The sequence below is a fragment of the Pyxicephalus adspersus genome, chromosome 1 (assembly GCF_032062135.1).
Source record: "Pyxicephalus adspersus chromosome 1, UCB_Pads_2.0, whole genome shotgun sequence".
NCBI lineage: Eukaryota > Metazoa > Chordata > Amphibia > Anura > Pyxicephalidae > Pyxicephalus > Pyxicephalus adspersus.
In genome coordinates this window covers 30,572,104-30,595,760 of record NC_092858.1, presented here as the reverse complement: position 1 = coordinate 30,595,760, position 23,657 = coordinate 30,572,104, and the positions used below count along the sequence as shown (strand labels likewise).

The window sequence follows — 23,657 nt, the reverse complement described above, 5'->3', positions numbered from 1 at the left end:
CTTTCAGACACCAGTTTCACCAGCTCCTCTCTCATGATGTCACCAACAGCATTATTTATATTGCTGTTTATTACTGATTATTTATATCTGTGCTTTTATCTAAGCACATGGAGTAACAGGCTGCCTTTTGTAAGTCAGTGGTAAGCTGCCGACTAACCACTTGCCATGCGCATGACTCGATCTCTAAAAGTATTTTTACTAATTGGCATATCAGAAATTAGTTGAATAATTTTATCCTTGTTTGGCAAATCATTAAAAAGGGAATTACTCCCAGACAACATGTCCGTTTTGATATTATCCACATCAGAGAGAGGCCTACCGTGTTTTATTATGTACTGTGAAACTTGAAAAATGGCAGCTGTCAGATATTTTTCTAGAAAAAGTTGCAAAAACTAAGATAATGGGAATATTTCCTTCATTTCCCTGCACAAAACTCTTTTCCCTGTTTCACCAATTTTGACAACACATTTGGGGTTGGTGTCAAAGTGTCATCTGACATACAACACTTTCATTACACAATCTGTTTTTGCTGTACTCATTTTTGGGTGTTCAAGACTTGAAGTCTACAAAAGCATAAAATTAAAAAAAAATGAAGCACCCAATACCATGCTATCCTTGTACCACACTAACACTAAAGTAATAAGACATTCCCTGAATCAACAATCTACAGGAGTGATTCTCAGCTGGAGTTCCTTTGGAATTTGCTGAACACAGATGCAAGGGAACAATGTTCCACTGACAACTAGCTTTTGGCCTGCTCTGAAAAAGGCATCTGAGTGCAGTTCCTACCTTTTACCGCTGTACATATGTTAGACCTACTTCTTTGGAAAATTTGCCTAAATAAGATGAAGTGGAGGTGTAGCGCACATTTCCTATACACAGGAGGCGTGCAGACCTCGATCATCCATACAAGCTCTCATTTTCTTATTAGCAGGAGCCTAGGTTGGTTTTATTGGACAGCAGCCAATACAAAGTTCCCCATGACAATCTCAGTACAATGAGTGCCATGTCTGTCCTGTCCTCTCATATAGCACACACACATAGGCCATAGAAAGCTGAACCCTGCACATCAACCTATCCCAGCACTCCAAGCATTACATGGGTCATATGATGTCAGGTAAACACAATCTGCTGCTATGCAATGACATTGTAACCTTTCACGTACTGGATGCACAGAACAGATGTCAAATAGTGTGGATGTCATTCATGAAATCACTCTCTATGATGGAACCAATCCAAAACCTGACACCAGCAATGGGCACCAACCTGATCCAGAGGCGGGGTCACGGCCTGAGCTCTCAAAATCTTCCTAGTAGTGCACAGACAGCAAAATAATAATTAATAAGCTCAGGGTTTTTAACCTTTCCTCCTCTATGCAAGATAAAAGAAATATATTGCCTGGGCATATACATTAAATATTTGAATTTACTTTCAGCCTAATCCGTGCCAGAGAGGACATCACTGAGTAAATCAAAAGCAGCTCAGAGTGAAGCTTAAGGGCTTGTTCACATTTTAGGAATGCAAGGAGTTTTACTAAACGCATGCCAATTGCATTGCATTGCAGCACATTGCACACCATTTTTGTTTTTTAAGCACTGTGGACAGCAACACAAAGTTACGGGGTTCCTAAGAGCACATTTCAAAGGCTTTTCACACTGGTGTGTTTTGTTTTTCCTTAGGTATCACTAACCACAGAACAACTATACTTCTGCTTTATAACTCACTGCTAATAATTGTTTAAAGCTCAAATAATTTGTTTAAAATATGGTTCTTCTGCATTTCTTCACTAACCGGTTGACAGATATTACATTATATTTAGAGCCTTCAACAGGCACTTACCATAAGCTGTGTGTTCACCTGGTCATGACTTGGTATAGCCTGTAGACTGGTACTCCTGCCTGTGTTGCTCTGTTCAGTGGCTTCAGCTTAGTTCATGTACCTGGAACTGTACCTTCCCATGACTAGGACCGAGAAAAACGACCCCCCTCCACGTCTGCCCCCCACCCCATTTTCCCAAGGTTTGGCAACACTGGCCTATAGGGTGACAGATAAATGGCTAGGCATTGTGGACTTGAACCTGACATAGCAGCTGGTAGACGTTTATTGCTACACGCTGCTTTCTTCATTCACCATCCTTTGACACTAGTCCAAAGCAAGGAGTGGGGCTATCTTACTCACCTCCATCAGTGATTAGTGTTAGTGACTTGGCATTCTCCTAGAATCAAAACAATTTTAATACTCTCCATGACTTGGATATAGTACCACCACAATGGATGCTCCATGATAAAAAGTCAGATGATAGCAGGATTTCTTCTTGCTCCCATTTTGTCTTTTCCCTTGGTTGAACTATTGAGCCCTTGAATACATGATCCTATTGAACTAAAAAAACTTTTACTTTTATTTGCTGTGTGGATAAATTTACACAACCCATTGTTTGTTAACATAACCATTTTTATTGGTTGTAAAAAATTTGAACTCAAACTTGAATTGAATGTCCAGTATATTTATCCAAGTTTCTTTCAGAAATAGAGTTCCTGCTGGGAGTGGACAGAAACTGAGCCTTGCATGTATGAAAAAAGTATGTGTTTGAACATGCCAATGACCTTTACATCACCACAGGTGTTCCACTTTTATACTGGATTGCTTCAAGCAATATATTCACACTGTTGTAAGATTCCTACTGTTGAAAAGAATGGGCAATCTGTACACTTGGTTTGGCATTGCCATTATGCAGTAGGATTGCCTTCAAGCTTCTTCGAAGAATCAAAGAGATGCCAGAAGGAACATGCTCCTGTGTCAAACTGAAGAGTCCATTGATGTCAAAAGCATGTCGGAAAGCATAAGCCATCATCAGTGAGGAAAGTTGTCAAGTTAAGATTTTGTGTTCTTCAGTCAGTTACAGTACCTTTGCAAGCTTTTCCGCTTAAGCCAAGAAACAAGAAGTTATGCTTTTTTTCTTGGAAAGATCAGCTTTGCTTGTGTAGTAATCTCCAGTTATGAATCTACATTGGCTACACCTTCACTGTATTCCTCATCATCTCCTACAAAAGTCTATCGTGTGGTGTCACCACCGAACCAATATGAGGAACTTATTGCAGAATCCTGGCAGACATGTACTAAAATATTTTTCTTTATTTTGCTATATTATGCATCTTAACATCTGGGGGCTGGTGAAAAGTTGAGAAACATCAACTCTTCCTCAAGTGATTTTAGTACTTGGTGCTTAAAGGCATAACGCAAACACTATTTTTGAATTATCCAAGGCAAAATAAATAAATAAAAAAAACGAACACCAGTGAGGTCGTAATTTTATTGTTTTTCATATGAAAACATTTAAACAAAAGTAATGTCATCTGTGTCATTCACAGTAGTTTCAATCTAGGAGAGAAAAGAAATGCAAGTTATAAACTTACAATAGATTGCCATACTTTACAAAAATGTTTGTTTACAAAGTTTGGCCAATCAAGTACAAATTTTTCTACAGCACTCTGTAACCTTAAATGCACTGATCAGCCAAACATTAAAACCACTAGACTAAGATTGGGTAATTCTCCCTTGTGCTGCAAGAATGGCTCTATTTAGTCAATGCATGAACCTCTGAAGGTGTTCTGTAGTATATGAAACCAAACGGTTAGCAGAAAATCCTTCAAATCACAATGTTTCCACTGGCCTATCATTACATCATGTTCCAGTTCCAATATGTGCCTATAGCAGGTGCTCGGCAGTGGACGGGTTAGCATGACCACAATGGTTTAAAACTAAATAGTCCCATATTGGGGAATTTTGTGCTTCACAGTGTTTCTTTATCTCATAGTCAATATTACCTTTTTAAGCCATTTGTGCTACACTAGCTTTTCTGTGACATCAGACTCTTGCATCCTAGCCTTTTCCCTCTAAAATGCCCATTAACCCCCCCTGGCGTTCCGATTCAGTCCATATTTTTTATGCAAAAAGAATTACATTGTTTTGCATGGAAATTTACCTTACATTGTAGGCCTCTAATTCTTAGACATAACTCACATAAACTTTAAATAAAAAAAATACAAACATCTGTTAAAATAGATTGCATAAAAATACTGAAACCTGTAATATAACTGTACAGTAGCATATATACTGAAATTATATAATATATAAAGATTTCTTTGTATTGGACTCAATACAGCTGTTTTGTATTGAATCCAATACAAAAATATTCGAATTTCCTGCCGCGCCTCCTGCACGAACTGACGCATGCACCGACGTCAACAGGAAACCCTGAAGAACGTCTCTGCATTCGCCGGCAAAAGATCAGAAGAGGATGCCACTTGAGGTCCTGCATGGAAGAGCAGGACGCCGTTGGGACAAGGTGTGTTTTTTATTAGTGTTTTTAGATACCCTGAGTGTGGCTTGGGGTTACCGCTTTTTGCATGTTTTTTTCTTTAGCCGAGCCACCCTCAGGCACACCGCTCAGGGGGTTAACAAGGCTTGGGTGGCCACTGTGCTGGAGCACAAAGCACATTTGACATACAACTAATGAATAAAAAAAAAAATCACCAGGCCCATTTCAGACTTGTCATACATTAAAAAAAAGCTACAGCTGACTCTGGACAAATACTTTTACACTTTTCTATAATGAATACATTAATATAGGTTAGTGACCTAGCTTTCTTGGACAACTTTTAGGAAGTTGCATGACCAGATCTCACCACAAGACTTCATTTTTGAGATAGTTCGACCTGGTCTAGCCATCTCAATTTGACTATTTTTAAATTCACAGTTTTTTTTTATTTTTATACTTTACCATTTTTCCTGCTTCTAACAAATCATCTTAGGCAGCAAGTAAACAGACTTGGTGTCCAATATATCCCAGACCCTGAAAGGTGCCATTTTTAAAGAAAGGAAATCAATATTTACTTTGCCTGTCATTTCTTTAAACCCCCTAGCGATATTTCCGAAGTGACTCGGGGTGGATTTTACCTGCAAATAGTGGTAATCCTGAGTCAAACTCAAGGTAGCTTTGATCTTAAAAAAAAAAAACCCACTTAGCTTGCTCCGTTGTCGTCCCCGAGTCCTGCTGGTTGCCGCAGTTTCTAGGGACACGTACGTCTTCTTCGATCTTCAGCCACGCAATGCAGACGATATTTTAATAATTTTGTATTGGATTCAATGCAAAATAGCTGTATTGAGTCCAATACAAAGAAACTTTCATAAAATATATATTTAGATTATATAATATATCAATGCTACTGTACACTTACATTACATGTTTAACAATTTTTTTATTTTTTATGGATTTTGTTTTTTAATTAAAGTTTATTATAGATATAAATTTATTAAATTTTGGACATATTTCGGTGCGTTATGCCTAAGAATTATAGCCTACAAATGTACAATAAATTTGCATTAAAAAAAAGGGGTCTTATTTTTCATTTTTACCTAAAAAGGGGGGGCTGTCTTATTTGATGGCCCTGCCTTATCATCGGGGAAACACGGTAGTACATACACAATGCTTGTGAATTTCTACAGAGGTTCTGGTTTTAAAACTGCAACATAGTTGCCATGCTTCCCTTAAGTAAACAAGTTCAGAATTTTTATGTTTGCTTTAATTCTGGACCATAGAACATAGTTGGACAAACATGATTTTTTCCCCCTACCTAAAGCAGATTCTTTCAACTTTTTATGGTAACTTTAGAACCTGTTTATGTATAACTATGCCTTCCCTGAAAATACATACAAAAAACGGTGATTCTTAACATCAGAAATTACAAAATCAGTTTCAACACAAATTGGCATTTTCATTGACATCACAAAATCTAACTTACCTTATTGTAGCTGGGAAGTTGGACAACTTCTGCACCCCGCTAGATGGTGCTCAATAGGGTAGGGTGGGTTTGAGCAGGGCTTTAACAGAATGTCCACAGATTTCTGCAGATAGAGCAATGTCCTGTCAATATAAAGGGTGGTTAGTATGGCTGAACACGGATGCAATTCTCAATGTTGTGGGCAAATAAGCTGGTTTTGGCAGAACTCATGTAATTTTATAGTTTAACCAGTCATGCTTTGATGAATAACTGGACAAATGAATCACTAAAAATATTACTTAGATTTTAGGCACACTTTTACATGGAATAAAGAAAATAATATTGCTAGGCTAAGGTGGATTTGGCTTTTCTAGATTGTCCACTCAATATTATATGAAGGATTATTATAGAATTTGCTCTTTGCCTTACAATATGCATATTCCTATTTTTTTAACTAGGAAATGAATAGGCTTAAAATCCAATAACCATTTATGTGCTACACGTAAGCCCAACTACTTCCCCTCAGGAGCATAACTGGATTTAGGCAACAGTTAGAAGTCATTGGACACTTCACAAACTTCTAACAAAGATACTTCACCACCAAATTTTTGAACTGGTCTCTAAAGTTGATGTTTCTACTAATAATGATTGAGATTTAGTGTGAAGCTTTTTCACTATGTAAGATTTATTGTATCAGTGTATAGTAAGGGTATTCATGACAACTTTGGTATGTTATTCTTGATTGTGAAGGAACTGCAGGTGTTTTCCATAATGGATGCTTCATAGCTGCTTGTTTTTAGGATTTAAATTTTGGTTACAGATACAAGATTGTGATAGGTCTGACAATTTTGTACATATTGTTGTTCACCTGTGTACTACAAATGTCTTTAAAAATGCATGATTGCCTCCAACTTCAGAATTAAATCATTGGGATGTAAAGACCAGATCATTCAAAATACACCTATAGAGTTTATTGTAAACATTAAGCCTTCGAAAATATTCACAGCAAAATAATAAACTTACTGAAATATACTCATGACAATATTTATCCACAATTACACGAACTTCAAATCTCCTAAGACCAACAGTAAAACAGTAGTGCATTGGATATCACCCTGCAAATAAAAAGGTAGTGTGGAGTACTATTTAGGCATCATTAACATTTCTAAATGTTAATTAAAAGGTAGTAAAGATATTTCTGATAGATGGAAAGCAGTTTTTTTTTTCAATAGCTGTAGGCACACACTCAAACTGCTAAGTACACTGCTGTTTTTAGGAGGAACTCTAGAAAAAAAGGTTATTTTTAGGGTACTTTTGTGGCATAACTGGCATTTCCAAATGTTTCCTTTAACATAAAAAATCTTTTATACTGAATATTTTGAGTTATAGACCACTATAAAACTGTTACAACATTACCATCTGAACATCATCGTTAGTTGATATTCATCATGCTCGTTAATAAATCATCATTCATTTACCTGAATAATCACAAGTGTTGATTTTTCAGTTTTCTCAGCCACCATCAGGTCCTGTATGACTGGTCTGAAAAAAGAAAAGATACAGAAACTATAAGGAGTATGAAAACTTGAAACAGAAAATTAACCCAGTGTATTACATATCTTTAAATCAATTGCATAAAGGATGTCTACAGACCGTAAAAATGTATAGACAATATTTTACGTAGATGGCACTTAGGTGTCTCAAGGTATTGCAGTAAATTAAAAATTTTATAAAAGCTAAGAATGTAAACTGTATATAAGCTGAATACCAAGATAATGTTCTGTATAACAACGTTCCTAAAAAATACAACAGAGCATAAATGAGCTGAGTAATCTGCAACCAGCATCAGACAACAATTACTAAAAATAAAATAAAAAAGTCTGTTGCTTGAGGTAACTTTTACAAACATAGTTGAAGATAAATGGATACCAAACACAAAGGCTTTGTTTGATTAGTATCATCATAAAATGGTATAAAAAAAATAAAAAATAAAAAAATAAAGCTGGACAGGTAGGCTTTTATGACAAAAGTGACTGTCTTCTGTCGTAGATGCTTCGCCCTGCCTGTCAGTGACTTTTTTAATGAGTGCATGCACACACAAGGCTGATGGTTACATCATACTAGCCTGGCCAACCATAATGGTTGAAAAACCAGACCTAGAAGACCACCATGTAGAGAAGGGTAAAACATGCCACATGTGTCAAGATACTTAAGCATGCTTTCATTATGGCAAATTATCCCTAAGGGCATTTTTAAATAAACTGTGTAGGGAGGAAAACATGTATTTTTGTAGGATGCTTACAGACTTTTGCCCAACAACAAAGCAAAAGAAAAAAATGCAGATAGATGAATTTTATAAGAAATTAATGTAAGTTTGTGGCACAAGTCTGACTCCTTTCTGGTGGTCAGATAAGGTGTTATGCCATAAATACATGCCCTAGAAAAAATTTCTAATGACTGTAGAACTTTTAGTAGCTGACTGTGCAGGATTGCAAGTACAGGGGTTGCAAACACACAATTTCAAGACTTATTCCTTGATACATTAGGAATACGTAAACTAAAATAGGTGTCGACTTTTGTGCACAGTCCCTAATAACAGACTTTTGCAAGGTAATAATTACATAAATTTTCAAAGGGCTGTAGCTATAGAAAAGTACTATTTGGTACAGTGGTACAGACCATACTGCATGTCCTATTATGAAATTAATTCTTGATAAAACTCTACGTAGAGCTGAACAAGCAAATAATATACTTGAATTACCATATTACAGTGTAGCTCTTAATGAGCAGTACACAAATCAACAACTTATAAACCTCAAAATAGCATTCTAGAATGTGGTCAATAAAACCCAGTCAAACTGGGAGGTTACCTAGGCTTAATAAAGGCAGATAAAATTCCAAATACCGGCACTTTATTTGTACACGCCCATCAACAAATACAAACTACTAAAATTGATGCAGAATATTTTGTGAAAGTATTACACATTTGCTCAGTTACATGTTCAATACATGACATTATTCTTGTATGGTATTCTACCCACCCCACTCAGCCCAGAAATACTTCCTGGTCAAAAAAAGTCTACCAGTATAAGCAAATGAAATACCCTATCCAAGTATAAGGCTGATTTAAATATTTTAAAACAAAATTTGAAAAGTTTTTAGCATAGGATGAGCAGAAATAAAGGACTGGAGGGAAACAATTAGATGTTTCTATATGCCATTTATCATCTGCATACTAGATCTTAAGGCTACAGAATTACAGAATGAGGCACCCATTAGACAAAAAAGATTTACCATTATCATGAATGCTGGCCTATTCTGAGATTCATATGAACCTAATATTAGTTATTAGATATAGTTATAGAGATACAAAGGATCTAAATATTAAATATAGATGTGAACCTGTAACAGTCATGTGTGTTACTGGTGATCAATGTTAAATGAGTAACTAGTATGCACAACCCTGGCATTAATAGAAATTGATTATAGTATGATAAGAAAGCCATTTTCAAACTGCAATAATATGCGTTTATTATGGTTAACAAGATGAATTTTAGGAAACATGACAACACAAGGTCTAGAGCAAAACAATACGTCCATTTAAAAGAGTCTGTATAGGATATTACTATTACCCAGTTACATTATGGGTAAGTGAACAGACAGTGAAGTATGGTATGAAATATTTATCAATTATGTAGTATAATTACTAATAAATTGTATTTGGAAAGCTACGTTTTTAATAGAGTCACCCAGTTTTTTATGCTTAATAATTTTTACATTATGTTACTACGGACTGAAACTTTGTTTTGAAACGTAGCTGCTTGATGTTTTAACCAACATCTCATGTTGCCATTCAATATGGTGACCAAGATGAGTTTACCAAGACCACGCTCATACCAAATGTTGGCCCCAGCAGAAACACAGGAAAAAGAAAAGTGTCATTTCCTAGTAAAGGCTTAGAGTGGTGGATCAAATTGATTCCTGTTGTGCATGACTATCAACAATAGCCTTCTTACAGGAAGAGGAGGGATTAATATTGCAAAGATGAATGAGACCCCTTGTGAAAATTTCAGTTCCTCAAAGCACAAATGCAGGCCTTGCAGTGTCCAAGCTAACCAATGCCATTATCTCCTGCTACTGTCTGTTCTAATTTATCAATTGTGTAAAAAGTATAGAACTTTGCCATACAGCTTAAAAAATTGGCTTGTGTATTGAATTCAGTAGGTCTTTGGTGTAGGTCCCTACAGTATAATTTAAATGCAATTTGATTGCACAGAGGCCACCCAAAACAAAAGTACAACTTCCTAATATCAGGGTTACTATCCCCAATATGCTATCCTGTCTAAAATTTGTTCATTGCTACCCTGTCTAAATATCGTTTCATTGACCAACAAAGTGCCACTGTATATTTCAAATTTTACCTTGTAGAGGATAGTGAATTTAACTCTTACCTTTTATTTGCATGACACATCTGCTTAGAAAAGCATTCAGATGTAGCTCACTGTAAGCTCTCTGTACTTCTGTTCAGCCCACATTCCTAGTCACTGACTTGGATCGATAAACAGCCCTGTTAGTTGCAATGCATATCATTTTTCACAACTAGAAACCAGAGGCAAGTATTTCTATTACAGAACACAAACGATTTGAAAATATGTAACGTGCTGTTGAAAACAATCCTTTCCACATAGATGAAGGGAAGATTTAACTGTACAAAGGCTTGTTCATTTTGCAATGAGGTTTAATCTCCTGAAAAGGGCTCATATGTTATGAGCATTTCATCTTACAAACATGCACCCTGTATATTCTCTTCGGAGTTTAGAACCAGTGTACATATGTTAGATGCAAAGGGTTGTCCAATTGCGACCTAAACTAGTTTATTCACAAAATTGTATGCTGCTATTGATCTCTCATGTATGAGGATGTTGAAAGGAAGATATATTAATTTTGGGTTAAATTCAGTTTTTTTTTTATAAGCACATTTTCACACTCAAATTTATAAACATTTGACACAAATAACTTCTAGATCACTGTAGTACAACAGCAATCTCCTTATCTGACTCAAATTCTAGATAAAGCCATCTGGTAACGGACACATCGCTTCAGTCAATTGTGCCTAAATTTCAACTTAATACTACTGAGCACAGGGAAAAAGATCTGCAGGTATGTTAAAAGCAGCGAAGGGTACACACAATATTAAATAGTATATAAAACCACTACACATTCTATGTGATGGACATTAGTTGAAAAGCCCCACAAATTACCTCTGCTAATGATTTTTGGTGTGTTAAATATACAATTGCTATCATTTTGTAGGTTTTAAATATGTGAAAGAAACCTGCTGCTCTTGCCAAGAAATTAAGAGCTTCTCTGTGTTATAACAAATTGTCTATTTAGCTCTCCAAATTGTTGTATCATAAAAGGATTAACCAATATGTTTCTAAAGGTCTCAAGAGTAGACGAGTAGTTTAAAAGAAGCTTGGCTGGAATGACCACAAAAATGCTATGCTGCTCACAAAGAAGGATGTGGGAGCTGCAGTGCAGATTATTAGGTACTTTTCTGTGCTTGCAGGCTCTTTGAAGTGATAGAACTTCTTATGCATTCATATTTTAAGAAAGTGCGGTGCATCCCATGTAAATAAGGGTGGTAATGGCCTTTAATACTCATTTCTTCTGCTGCATCTCTTTGTAGTTCTCTTCATTGGCTTCCATTTCACCTTAGAATCAAATTCAAGCTCCTGTACTTTGCCTTTAAATCCCTACACAGTTCTTGTCCCACTTACATTTCTGACCAGGTAAAAAAAATACTCCCCCAGCTGCTCTCTCTCCGCTCCTCTGATGACCTACAGCTGACTTCCTCTCATAACCTTCCCAAATGATCTCCAGTCTCCAAGACTTTTCCAGAGCTGCCCTGACTCTCTTCCTGATCCTTTTCGGCTTGCTCCTACTTTCTGCTCATTTAAACGAGCAGTCAAAACCCATTTTTTTCAAACTTGCCTAACCATCTTCTTCTGTCTTTTGAAACCATTACTACTTCCCACCACTACATATCTCCCCTCCTATTGTGTGTTAATTCACCCACCTCCTAGATTGTAAGCTCTTCGGGGCAGGGTCCTCCCCTCCTGTGTCACTGTCAGTATTCGTCTGTCATTGGCAACCCCTATTTAATGTACAGCGTTGCGTAAAATGTTGATGCTATATAAATCCTGTTTAAAAACTTTTTTTTTCTATACTCACCAAAGCAGAAATGTCTGCCCAATGTCAAACTGTAATGCTGATCTGTGCCCTATCTACGTTTAAAGGCAGCAAAAAAAATACACTCTGGACTGCTAAGTAGGGTAGCACTAATACTTTTTAGTTTTTTAAGTAATCTTAAAAGCACCTTTTAAATGATAGTTTCATGAGAAGTTGTTCAGCATTCAGCTTAGATAGAAGATAGGACAGTCTTAATATGCTCCCATGAAGCCGGACGCATAGGATCACACAGGCAGAAAAATCAATTCTGGGAAATGTAAGGCAATAATATCAGATTGAGTTTGGAAATGCTGAAATGAATAGATGTCCATTTTGAATGGCTCCCAAGAGCTCATGAAGGTTTGAAGCCCTTTGGTTTCTTTAACATAGTGGTGCAATGCATAAAATTCGTTTGTACGAACTGTACCATTTTGTTTACTCACCAGTGAAACACACACATAAATACCTATCAAAATGAATAATTTTAGCTTATAATCATATTTATGGCAAAGTATCATATATAGTAAAGTTCACCCCTATGGAAGATTCACTTACTAAAAACTGTACTAAAACCCAGCACATTTATTTTTTTTACACATACAAGAACTTGGCTACGTAAAATTTTTATGCAATACTTGATAGGTGATAGGCGTAGGTTAACGTGCCGAAAAGGGCTCCTCAAATTTAGATGATATGCAAATGAAAAAAATATCCATTGTGGTGCACTGGCAGCTTGAGGAAGAATTCTGCCAATAAATTAAAACAGCAGCCTGGCTTATTACAATTTCAGGTCAGATTAAGATGAAAATGTCTGCCTTGACAGCAGATACTAATGACACATTAAACAAAGTTTATCATATACAGATATCAAAACGATTTAAAGGACCCCAATACAATATCCCATATAAAAAGTCTGCTGATGTCACAATATATTCATATATTTTCAGATGGTAAAAAAAATGTAATAAAATTATCAAGTTGTACTTAATTTCATGCAGAAACAAGTGTTGCATAGATTTCCTATTCCAGAAAGCACGGCCAGTACTTGTAAACCTATTTCAAGACATTAAGAGGGACTTAGGAAACCCACTGCAAATAAATCTTTAATATTGACTTTTTAAAAATAACATTTATTAAGGAACCTAAGAATACTTCTCATCTAGAACGTATGCCATATGATGTTCCCAAAAATGAAATGCCAGGCTCTCGCTTTAGTGCTTAAAAGGAAATAACATTACATGAGGCAGAACGGACTACTTACACGGGGCATACTTGAGCTTTATAAATACGGTAAAACCTTTCATAATACTTTCTGGGGAATTTGTCAGATTGCCCCTTACCTGTAACACCCAAGTCTCTTCCCATCCAGTACTACCAGAGTCAGATTTCCAAAATATTCCTCATTACATACTAACAAAAACTAACAGCCCCCAGGAGATTATGAAACTCACAACAAGGAGTCTCAGTAGAAAGTTAATGGGCATTGTGTGAGATTCCTTTTAAATGTCTAATCACACTTAACTTTACCCCTGACCTTCAGGGTCAGCTACATGTTGGCCTAGGGTAGGGTGGACAAAATAAAAACAAAGAATTAATAAATACGAAATGTAATGTTGACATCACTAAAGAAAAAACATGTTTAGTCCAACTGAATTTAAATTGATAAATTAGTATTTAGGGATATTGATGTAACTCATAACATTAAATCTTTAGTTTCTAAAAACAAAATAAGGTCAATTATTTTTACTGAATAATGCTTTTATAACGGAAAACTGGAAAATTAGAGTTATCCCTCGACTTAAACAGCTTTGTATGCAAAAGTTCCCTGTGTGCTCACAGCAAATATAAATCAACCTGTAGTGCTATTATCACATACTTAAGGGTGAAATATATGCATGTTATATGAAGTAGTTTAAACTCACCTAAGAATAAAGTTTGGCCGGTTTTTGGCTCTTAACACAGGAAAATATACATGCACATGTAAAGCACTTAAAAACATTGCTAAATATCAAAGTAATAGCCTCAAGCAAACCATAAAATGCAACACCTCTGTTATGGTAAACACGGAAAAAAAAAAAAAAAAAGTTGTATATAACTTTTTTTTTTTTTTTTATAAGCCACAAAGCAAAACTATGCATTAGCCTTTTGGTGGGGGTTACATTATTCCAGTCTGGCCCATTACCATGTCTGTAGACCCAGACCCACAACAAGGCCTGGTGAAGATGGCAGCAACAGTACCGCAGAGAGGAAAGGTTAGTGTACCTGCAAATAGGCAAGTTAATTTTATTGAAGTGGGGACATCACCTGACCCTCTGCAATAAATACGCTGTCTTTTTTTGCCTATTTCTGCTTTAAGCCTTTGAAATAGATAAGTAACAGAATAGTTTAGTAAGTTTTCTTTCAATATATTTGCTGTATTCTAGATGAGAATTCTATTAGATGTTTTTAGCAAAATATCTACGACCAACTGCAACACAAGTTAGATGAGAAACAGTATTGCACTAGGTCAAATAAAGGGTAAGGGACAAGGAGGCATGTTGCCCCAACATTCAAATTTTGGGGGATAGCACTCATTTGCATGCAGATTTAAAAAAAATCAAAAGTTAGCAATTCAGTTAGGAAATGAAACTCCACTGAGCTAATATTTAATTGACATAGCAAATGGTACAGCAACAACTGTACCTTCATTAGGCACAGAAATGAAAGCTTGTTTTGTACAGCCCCAGATCCAAAATGTAAGTAAACAAATGTGCTAATTAGTGATTAAAACACTGTTCTTATATTTAAACAAGAACATATGCTTATTTTGACTTCAATGTCAGCAACACATTTAGGTCAGAGGAATGTTTACCTCTGAAATAAATTACTTCTTGTTTTACATTTACTTTTACATGTTTTGGAAGGAAAGAGGCCAACTGTTTTTACTCTGAAATTGAAAAAAAAAAATCCTGGTAGGATTTTAAATGCTTTACAGTTTGATGTCTTCGTTCTTGTTATTTCATTCTGACCACTAGGTATATGCAAGTACTTGTATGAAAAAAATACAGCGCCTACACCATATTTTTAGTGTAATAAGCACAATATTAAGCACAAGTTTTATATTTTGCCAACTCTTCCATTGAGATTTAATCAAAAACCTGACAGCATATTTAAAAAAAGGAAAAAAATTAGAATCTATTTCACAAAAATTGAACAGCAATAAACATAATATATACAAGTTTGTGAATAATCAGGTTACTTTTTAAAATAACAGTGGCGCGCACACAGACAGAAGGCCAAACATACAAGACAAAGGACATGTTTATTAACAGTCCTTACAGCTATGTTCATTAGTGTAAAAAAAAAAAAAAAAAAAAACACCTATTAGTATATAACATATATAAATAAGACCATGTGATTAAGATTTTTGAAGAATAACCGATTTGATAAAAAATAAATAAAATTAAACGTATAACGGGAGAACACAAATTTTTAGTCAATGTTAGCAGTAAAACATGAACAGTAGAGCAATAAATAAATAGCACTATTGCAGTGCTTATTAATACCAAGTACCAATGCATAGCAAATTCATGTGTTAAAATGATTTTATTTACCACAATACTTAAGATTAAAATCGAACAATAAAATAAATAAAACACATGATAGCTCTGTATTGCAGAGGAGACATGCTATATAATATCTGTTTGCAATCATCTGTAGAATGTACACAAAGTTGTACATTCTTTGCATACCTTGGTGCTGGAATGAACAAACTCCAATGCACATACATGTGAGCTGTCATTCCAGCCAAGCCAACCCAAGATTACTTAAGAACCCAGAAAAAGGTCTGGGTTAAGATGCTGCCACTGCAATGGCAGTGAGGGGATGTGAATTTCCACTTTAAGATTAAATTTAAAAACACACAAAACAGAAGCTTGCAGTCTAGGAAGAAAGGCGGTTGCTACATTATTTGGTTTTAATCTTAACTAATGTGCGTCATGTTTATAGAGCCATAATCCCAACCCACAAAAAAAAAAAATCACTGTAAATAATTCCAAACCCCCTGTGTGTGTGTGTATGTATGTATATCTAAGAAGGGGATTGGTGTTTTGTAATATTTACATAATTCTTTTTAGCATTCTGAATGTTGTGACTGAAGTGCAGCAGTACGGTTATCTCAGTGGTTCTGGTACTTGTGCTATTTTGCATGCAGCCATTTTCTGAATAAAAAATAGTAGCTGCAAACGACAGCCCCAAGGATTTTGACTGCAACCTCAAATTCTTTTAGAAAAGAACAAGAAAAATTTGGCTTGCTCAATTTCAGCAAGATTTTGGTCCACAACCTTTTGGAGCTCACAAACCACTAAATGCATGGACGCCAGACACCGCATGCGCAGGAAGCCGTGTGTCACTCAAAGGGGAAAAAACTTTCCCCAGACTGACGGTCATGATACCAGAACCTGCCCACTCTTCCATCACAGGTCTGAGCCTGCATGTCTTTGTGCTCAGAGACACAACTTGCCCATGGCCCTGAGCCTGCAAAGCGTATAGGAGAGATGGGTCACTGCTCTGGCTGTGACCCTCCCCCCCCCGCCCCAAGCGGGGTCCTTCTCCTTATGCAGTCCTTCTCCGTATGCAGCTAAAAAAATAGTAGATAAAGATTATGAAAAAACGAATTTAACTAATTTATTTAAGCAGTAGGCATAAACCTACAAATGTAAAACTATATATTGTAATATAAGTAAGCCTTCTGTTTTAGAAGTAATCAGTGATGACTGCCAGAACACTAACCTAAAATAATTACTTACCTGGGAATACAAAGCTTAATTAATCTACTTTGATTTCTTAACCACAATAATCATCCATAAATATATGACTTGACTGCTATGTCTAAGAGGATTTTCTTCTACTCAGGCATCCTGAAAAGTAAAATGCAATTCAACATATTATGAAACAAATACAAGTACTTATACATTCAAGTATAGCATACCAGTTCCCAATAGCAGTATTATATGTAACGCAATATAGGACAGAACTTGATATTCAAGTAATAAAAAAAAGGGGTTGTGAGATGGGCCTGAAAAAGAATCTTCATGGCAGTATAACCAAGTATTTTGATGAAAGCTGCATATTTTTAAAAAAAAATTATGATACTTTCTTATTACAAGTTAAAGGCTTACATAAATGATCAATTGGGCTTATATATTCCAAAATACTGAAAACAAAATGTGAAAGCATAAGAATGCACTGCTAGGATGAAAAGAAGGTTATAGTAACATACTAGACCCAAAATTCAACATAGTAACAAGTTTTTCTTCAATTTTCTACCTTGAAAATACTTTCATAAACCAACAAATTAAACGATGAATACTTCTGTAATACAAAAAAGGGTTGAATGCAAGATATGCGATGTCTAGAAACCATCTACGTTCATAAAGTATTTTCGTTTTGTATAAATATTAAAACATACAGCTATAAAAAAAAAAGTTTGAAAGCTCAAGTTGGTCAAAATCTTAAGCAGCTAAAGCCAAAATTCACACTAACCTTTCTTGAGCAGTACTGCATGGATACACTGCATTTAGCAGCTCCCTAAAATATTATTTAATAGAACAAATATTTTTTTTCCTTCCTTATATAAAAAGGTATTTTTAAATGCTTGTTCAGGCATTTGCAAGTGGCTGCAAAGCCTACCAGTGCAGAGTTTTATTTTAAAATGAAAATGTCTTAAAAAATATTCAGATAAAACTTAAAAATGCTTGCAAAAGCAAAGACACATGGTTCCTATTTCAATGGTTTGAGGCAGCTAACTGCACCTGGAAAAAAAATTCTGTTTCATTGGTTATCTTTCCATAGACCACTTAAGTTAGGTACCAACTAGTACTGCCTGAGAGATGCTCCTACTTGATCTTGTCCCTTGTGCTTAAAACCCTATGGTTGCCCATTTGTCTTGCTCATCACCTCTATACCTCTGCCATTGTCACAAAATGACATTTTTTCATGTTACCTGAGGATGGATTTATTGTTTTGACTACTCAGTGTATATGCAGCTTGGCACTTTTAATGATCTAAAGATGGCAGTTTCTGGTCACATTGATCCAATGAGTTTAATGTTTGCAGAGTCACTGACCGGAAACCGTTACATAGGTTAAAAAATGACTGCTCCAAGTTCAACCAGAAAGGAAAAGGAAATAAACATACTAGAAAAACCTACATATTCTAAATAGCAAACTATATGCACAGCTTACTCAGAGGAAGGTAAAAACGGTAAAAACTTTATAAAGTGTGGTTTAATTTTTTCAAACAGGGATAAGCGCTCCATCCTGGTACTGGTTATTCACTGTGAAAACTAAAAGCTCTATCTGATTCCCTACGGTAAATTTTCTCTCATCAATAGTCCCTGGTGTCATTACATAAAAAAAATTGAATATACAATATTCTATGCATCTAGAAATGCATTCAACTTTTTCTTAAAATAATCTACTGTATGTGCCTAAATTATATCCTAAAGGAGTGGATTCCACATTTTCACAGAGTTTACTATATAGAATCCCCTCCATAATCTGTTTTCTCCCCAGACGTTTGGCCAGGTGCACCACCCGGTATTTTTCATTGTTTTTGGGAGTTGCAACCTGTCTACAGATTTTTCCCACCCAGCTTAAAAACATTTCTGAGGATAACACTGCATTTGTAAATAAACTTATTTTCTTCCGGACAGAATGCCAATGAGTTGTCTTTCATTTTTTGGAGGTAAGCAATGGTTGACTAGGCATTTCTAAGCAAATGTGCCCACTAACTGCCCCCTAGGTTTTTGTTTATCCCAAGAAAAGGGAATAGATGAACCTCTGAGACCCATGTGCCCAATGGGGCAAGACTCAGAATGGCACTTGACTGGTCTGCGGCTGCAAAGACTAATGAGCAGCAAGCAGAAATGATTGTGTGATAGGACACCTACCCTCCTTCAACATTGCGTCAATCAGCTACTACAGTAGCTCTTCTGTGGGATCACACCAGACAGGCTAGTCCCCAAACACCCACAACACTAAGGCTTATGTGCCCACTGGTAATCTTTCCTTAGAAGCAAATTTGTATATTAGAAAAGTCCTACAAGATCAGCAAATTGGTAACCGACCAGACATCTAACCTCTTAGCTTTGTCCTTGCCAACATTGCTTAGATATTTACAATTTACAATTTTTCCTGCTTTGAATTTCCCTAGCAAATCACCTTAAAGAAATGACTGTTCGCATACTAATAAAGCAGGATTAGGTTGCTTGCACCTTCAAAGTAGACAGATTCTTGAGAGCACTATAATAGGCAATGAAACATTAGACAGTATTATTTCATTATGTTTAAAAAGTATTACTACAACTGCTCTCTTTATTTAGCGCTCATATTAAAATACAAATGTGTTTTGAAAAACTGAGCACATGGAACATATCAGATCAACTATAATTGAATGCAACATATATTCCATTAATGACTAGTCACATGTTCTTTGTAAACTTAGTTGTAACTGCCAGTTCCTGGAAAGCCTTAGTATTTTCTGAGTGACATCAATGCGTCATTTACCTATATAAACAAAACTTGAGAAAAAAAAAAAAAAAAAAAAACTAAAAAGAAATACATTTTTGCTACAAAACAAAGATTATGACTTCTTTAGCAAAAGCTATATATATATATTTTTATATTATACGGTTTTAAAATTCAGAAATTGAGTTATCCTGTTTTGTTAGTACAGCTGTTTTACAACAGGTTATGAAAAATGGCAATGACTATTAAATCCTAAACATTACGCTGAGCACGAACGTATAAATGAGTTTTTCTTAAACTGGCAACAGATTCCTCAAAAAGTATATCCACTTACTTGCAAGAAAATAGAATGACTAAAAGCCCCATCAGGTTTTTATTGCCTGAAGGAATGCTATATTCACAATTTGTCCTGGGGGGGACACTTTCTATCTAGTAGGATATAAGTTCCATACACTTTAAACATACATGTACTAGCTTTTAGAAAACAAGCATGTTAAATGATAGTTAAAAAAAAACTGATAGTTCTGTAATATATAATAAGTAGTAAAGAAACCCCACCATCACCACAGAACAAAATGTTGTACCAGCTCAGCAGAACACACAGATTTCAGAAGAGTTAAAGAATATGGCTGGCTGGATACACTGACCCCAGCTGCGCCAAAAAGCTAAGACTGGAGTAACCACTTAACGTTAATTGCAGTAATATTTTACAAACTGGCTTATGTTGTGTTGTGACCACAACTAGAGGAAACCTGGTGGTGGGGGGACTGTTTTTTCACCATAGGCCTAGTTTTATATATAACCAAAGAGTTCTAACTTGGAATATAATTAATAAAAAAACTAAATAGGTTATAAGTATTGCTCGGAGCCTTTAAAAAAAAAAAAAAGTAAAAACTGTTAGTACTGTAATGGATATCCTTTCTGATCCAATGTAGTAAGATAGAAATGGTTAATCTACATTACCAGGTGGTTTAATTAAAATTATCAAAGTTACTGGTTTTATCTTCATAAAGAACGAGGTCTGCAAATACCCTCTGCAGTTCAGATTCAGGCCGTGTTGTTGCCATTTCCTTTGCTGTATAATTTCGAGTTGCTCTGAAAAAGATTTTTCTAAACACAAATTAAATTATCAAATGCATTATATTACTAACATGCATAACTTCATATGGCAAACTAGAATATGATACAACTCAATAGCTCAAGTGTCATGTCATAAAAATTTTTTAATGGTTGGATCAGTATATATTGCATGTCTTCTGAGATCTGAGAAGACTACAATTCACTGGCAAGCACATACATATTCAGTATGGTAGAGTTCCATGTTTTAAATAATATACATTGAAATGCATATTTAGGAGAGTTATCTGCCTTGCTATAGACTAACACTAAAAGCCAACCTGTTGCGAAGTGTTGGCCCTGTCATTTTTAACCTTTAAAAAAGTTCTGGTTGCCTTTTTCTTTAGACTTCAGTGGTTTACTGATAATCTAACAATTATAAAGGCTAATTATATGATCTGAATCTTGCCTTTAGTTCAATAACACAAGAAGTGGAAGTCAAGAATTTAAGTTTATCCAGGCCGGTAGCATTATTGCTAGGTTAGCAATAGGCAAACTTATTTCTCTTGTATGTTCTATTTAAACCTTGTTTTTTTAAAAAAAAAGCCATAAGCTATCAGTCACATTAAATGTATGAGTATTTCTGTATATATATCAAGAAAAATAAAATTTTCAAAAACTGAAAGATTTTTGATTTGTGAGGTGATAAGTCAGCCAGAATTCAGTTGCCTTTATTGCATTGGGAATTCAGTGCATCAGAATTGTCAGTTTAAACAGGAAGCCTGATGCCCACCAAAGTTCTCACAGAACAGGTACCTTCTGGAAAAAAACAAAACATTTTGTTGTACAGGCAAGCCTTTATCACCCCTTTTCCTAAACCAGAACAACCCTCTCTCACACATTACCACTAAACTCTGGGCAAACCTAAAACTTTCTCTATATTTCCCAGTCTGTGCTTGTTTCCAAGGTTCTCACTAACCTTTTGTTATTTATTTTCCACTGTCACAGTAAATGTCAAACCTTATCTTCTATGTATTCTGTATGTGCATGTATCATGCGCTTTGTGACACTGATTTTAAGTTTAAATGAAAAGATTTTTCAGCTCACACTCGCTCACTGTGTCAGAACATAGGCATCATTTAAAATGCACACAGACCACCGGAGGAATCGCTCACACATGATGCCTAGACTAAATGACAAATAGCTTAAAGAAAGAAGTAGACAACACAGATGAGGAAGAGAAGGCTGTATGAATCTGCTAGTTCATTAGACAGGAAATGAGACAAGCTTCAGACATTAGATGAAACTTTTCATGTTTGTGGATATCACAGTGTGGAAAGGAAATGGGACTAATCAGCACAGGAGAGGATTACGTGTCCAAACAATGGTATGGTTGGAGTTCAGCTGTAGAAAGAATACCATATGATAGCCTTATTTCTTGATTGGATTAAAGCTGAAATCCAGGCAAATCTAAAGAAGAAGAAGCAGTCACTCTGGGGCAGCAGATGGATGTGAAATTAGAAGACATGAGTTCTATTGGTTTTTTCATAGCACTATTAGTCAACAGTTTGGACATGTTCATAGAATAAGAAAGAAGAGTGATAACGTTCAGCATTGTTTAATAAGCTGTGGTAGGTTTGTGATCAAATTTTACTACTAAGTAACTTCCTAGATTACAAAACAGGCAGAGTAAAATTCAGCCTGGTATTCAATATATTCATAAACCATATATACTCAAATATAAACTTTTACCTTCAAATACAAAAAAAAATACAATGACGAGTATAAACAAAGGGCACAAAACGTTGCTGTCACTGCAAACATTTAAAACTGTAATATAGTATATATATATATATATATATATATATATATATATATATATAAAATATATTTATACATTTTTCAGCACAAGAGGTATCAAAATCTGACAACAGTAACCATGCTGGAAGGATGAGGGTCTGGGAGCAACAACCAGGTGGAGCAGAGTACTTTTCTTTTAAAAGGGCCTGGACTTGTCTAAAATGCCAGTTTGCTGCTTGTGTGTGTACAGACAATAGCAACTCCGCTACATAGCCTATTACCAGCAATCCCCCAACCTTTGGGAATACTATGTGAAACTAGTACAAAAATACTGTTCATACTGCCTTATATATATATTATACTAGAGCTAGGCAATATTAAAAATAAATGGTCCATAATACCAAAATTAGGCATACTGTCCCCAAATATTAAAAAAAAGGCAATAAGCAGCATAAATAATTGTCCAAATAACTCAGCAAAATATTTTCTGCACAAAAATCAGTAATCAATATAATAATCACACCACAATCAACAACACCAAAGCACTTTAAATTAACAATCCTAACACTAACACCTAACAGCATGCTCTGCCAGGCATGTATCCATATTAATAAATATATATATATATATATATATATATATATATATATATATATATATATATATATATATATTACACATACACACACATATACACACCTTTCCTACCCAAGTATCAGTGACAAAATTTGCATAGTGCACAATTAGCTGTCTGTTGCCAAGCCAGTACCAGCATTATTAGAATAGTGCGAATTATTCATCCCACTCACTCAGTGCTCATTATTAGTACCACTCCAACTCAGCAGGAGTCTGCCTTGAGGCATGACTAAATCCTCAACAAGCTCAAACTTCACAATGGCTAGCACCAGGACAGCACCTGCTTGGCTACAAATTATTTCTTCTCTCTAAAGGCTCTAATATGTAACTGCAGCTGTCCTGATACGTGACAAATATAGTTACAGCGTTGTTCCAAGTACAAGCCAGGAGCGATTTTTGAAATGTTTTGTCAAGATCTCAGTTTATACTCGAGTATATACAGTATATTTATTAAAGCAGCATATTCAGCCATTTGCCTGATGTTCAGCTTTAATAAAGCTTTGCAGAGTAAAACCTTACTAGCTAAAAGTTTAAACTGATTTCAATACCTAAAAGCATGGCCATAACTGCAACTCCCTAATATTTAATAGTTTATTAATGTGGTAATAGTCATACCTGTCTATGATGAACAGCCTTCAAGTCGAAA

The 23,657-nt window shown here is 35.4% G+C and overlaps 1 protein-coding gene across 2 annotated transcripts in view; it reads right to left on the bottom strand.

Annotated features, from left to right (window-relative positions):
• Positions 1 to 3,296: 3,296 nt before the first annotated feature.
• Positions 3,297 to 23,657, bottom strand: part of PSPC1 (paraspeckle component 1) — a 54,749-nt gene continuing 34,388 nt past the window's right edge. For both annotated transcript variants that reach the window (XR_011919886.1, XR_011919887.1), the window contains 3 exons: positions 7,259 to 7,322; positions 5,802 to 5,923; positions 3,297 to 3,378 (listed from right to left, as the gene is read on the bottom strand). The gene's annotated coding sequence lies outside the window, so the exon portion shown is untranslated. The remainder of the gene's footprint in view (positions 3,379 to 5,801; positions 5,924 to 7,258; positions 7,323 to 23,657) is intronic.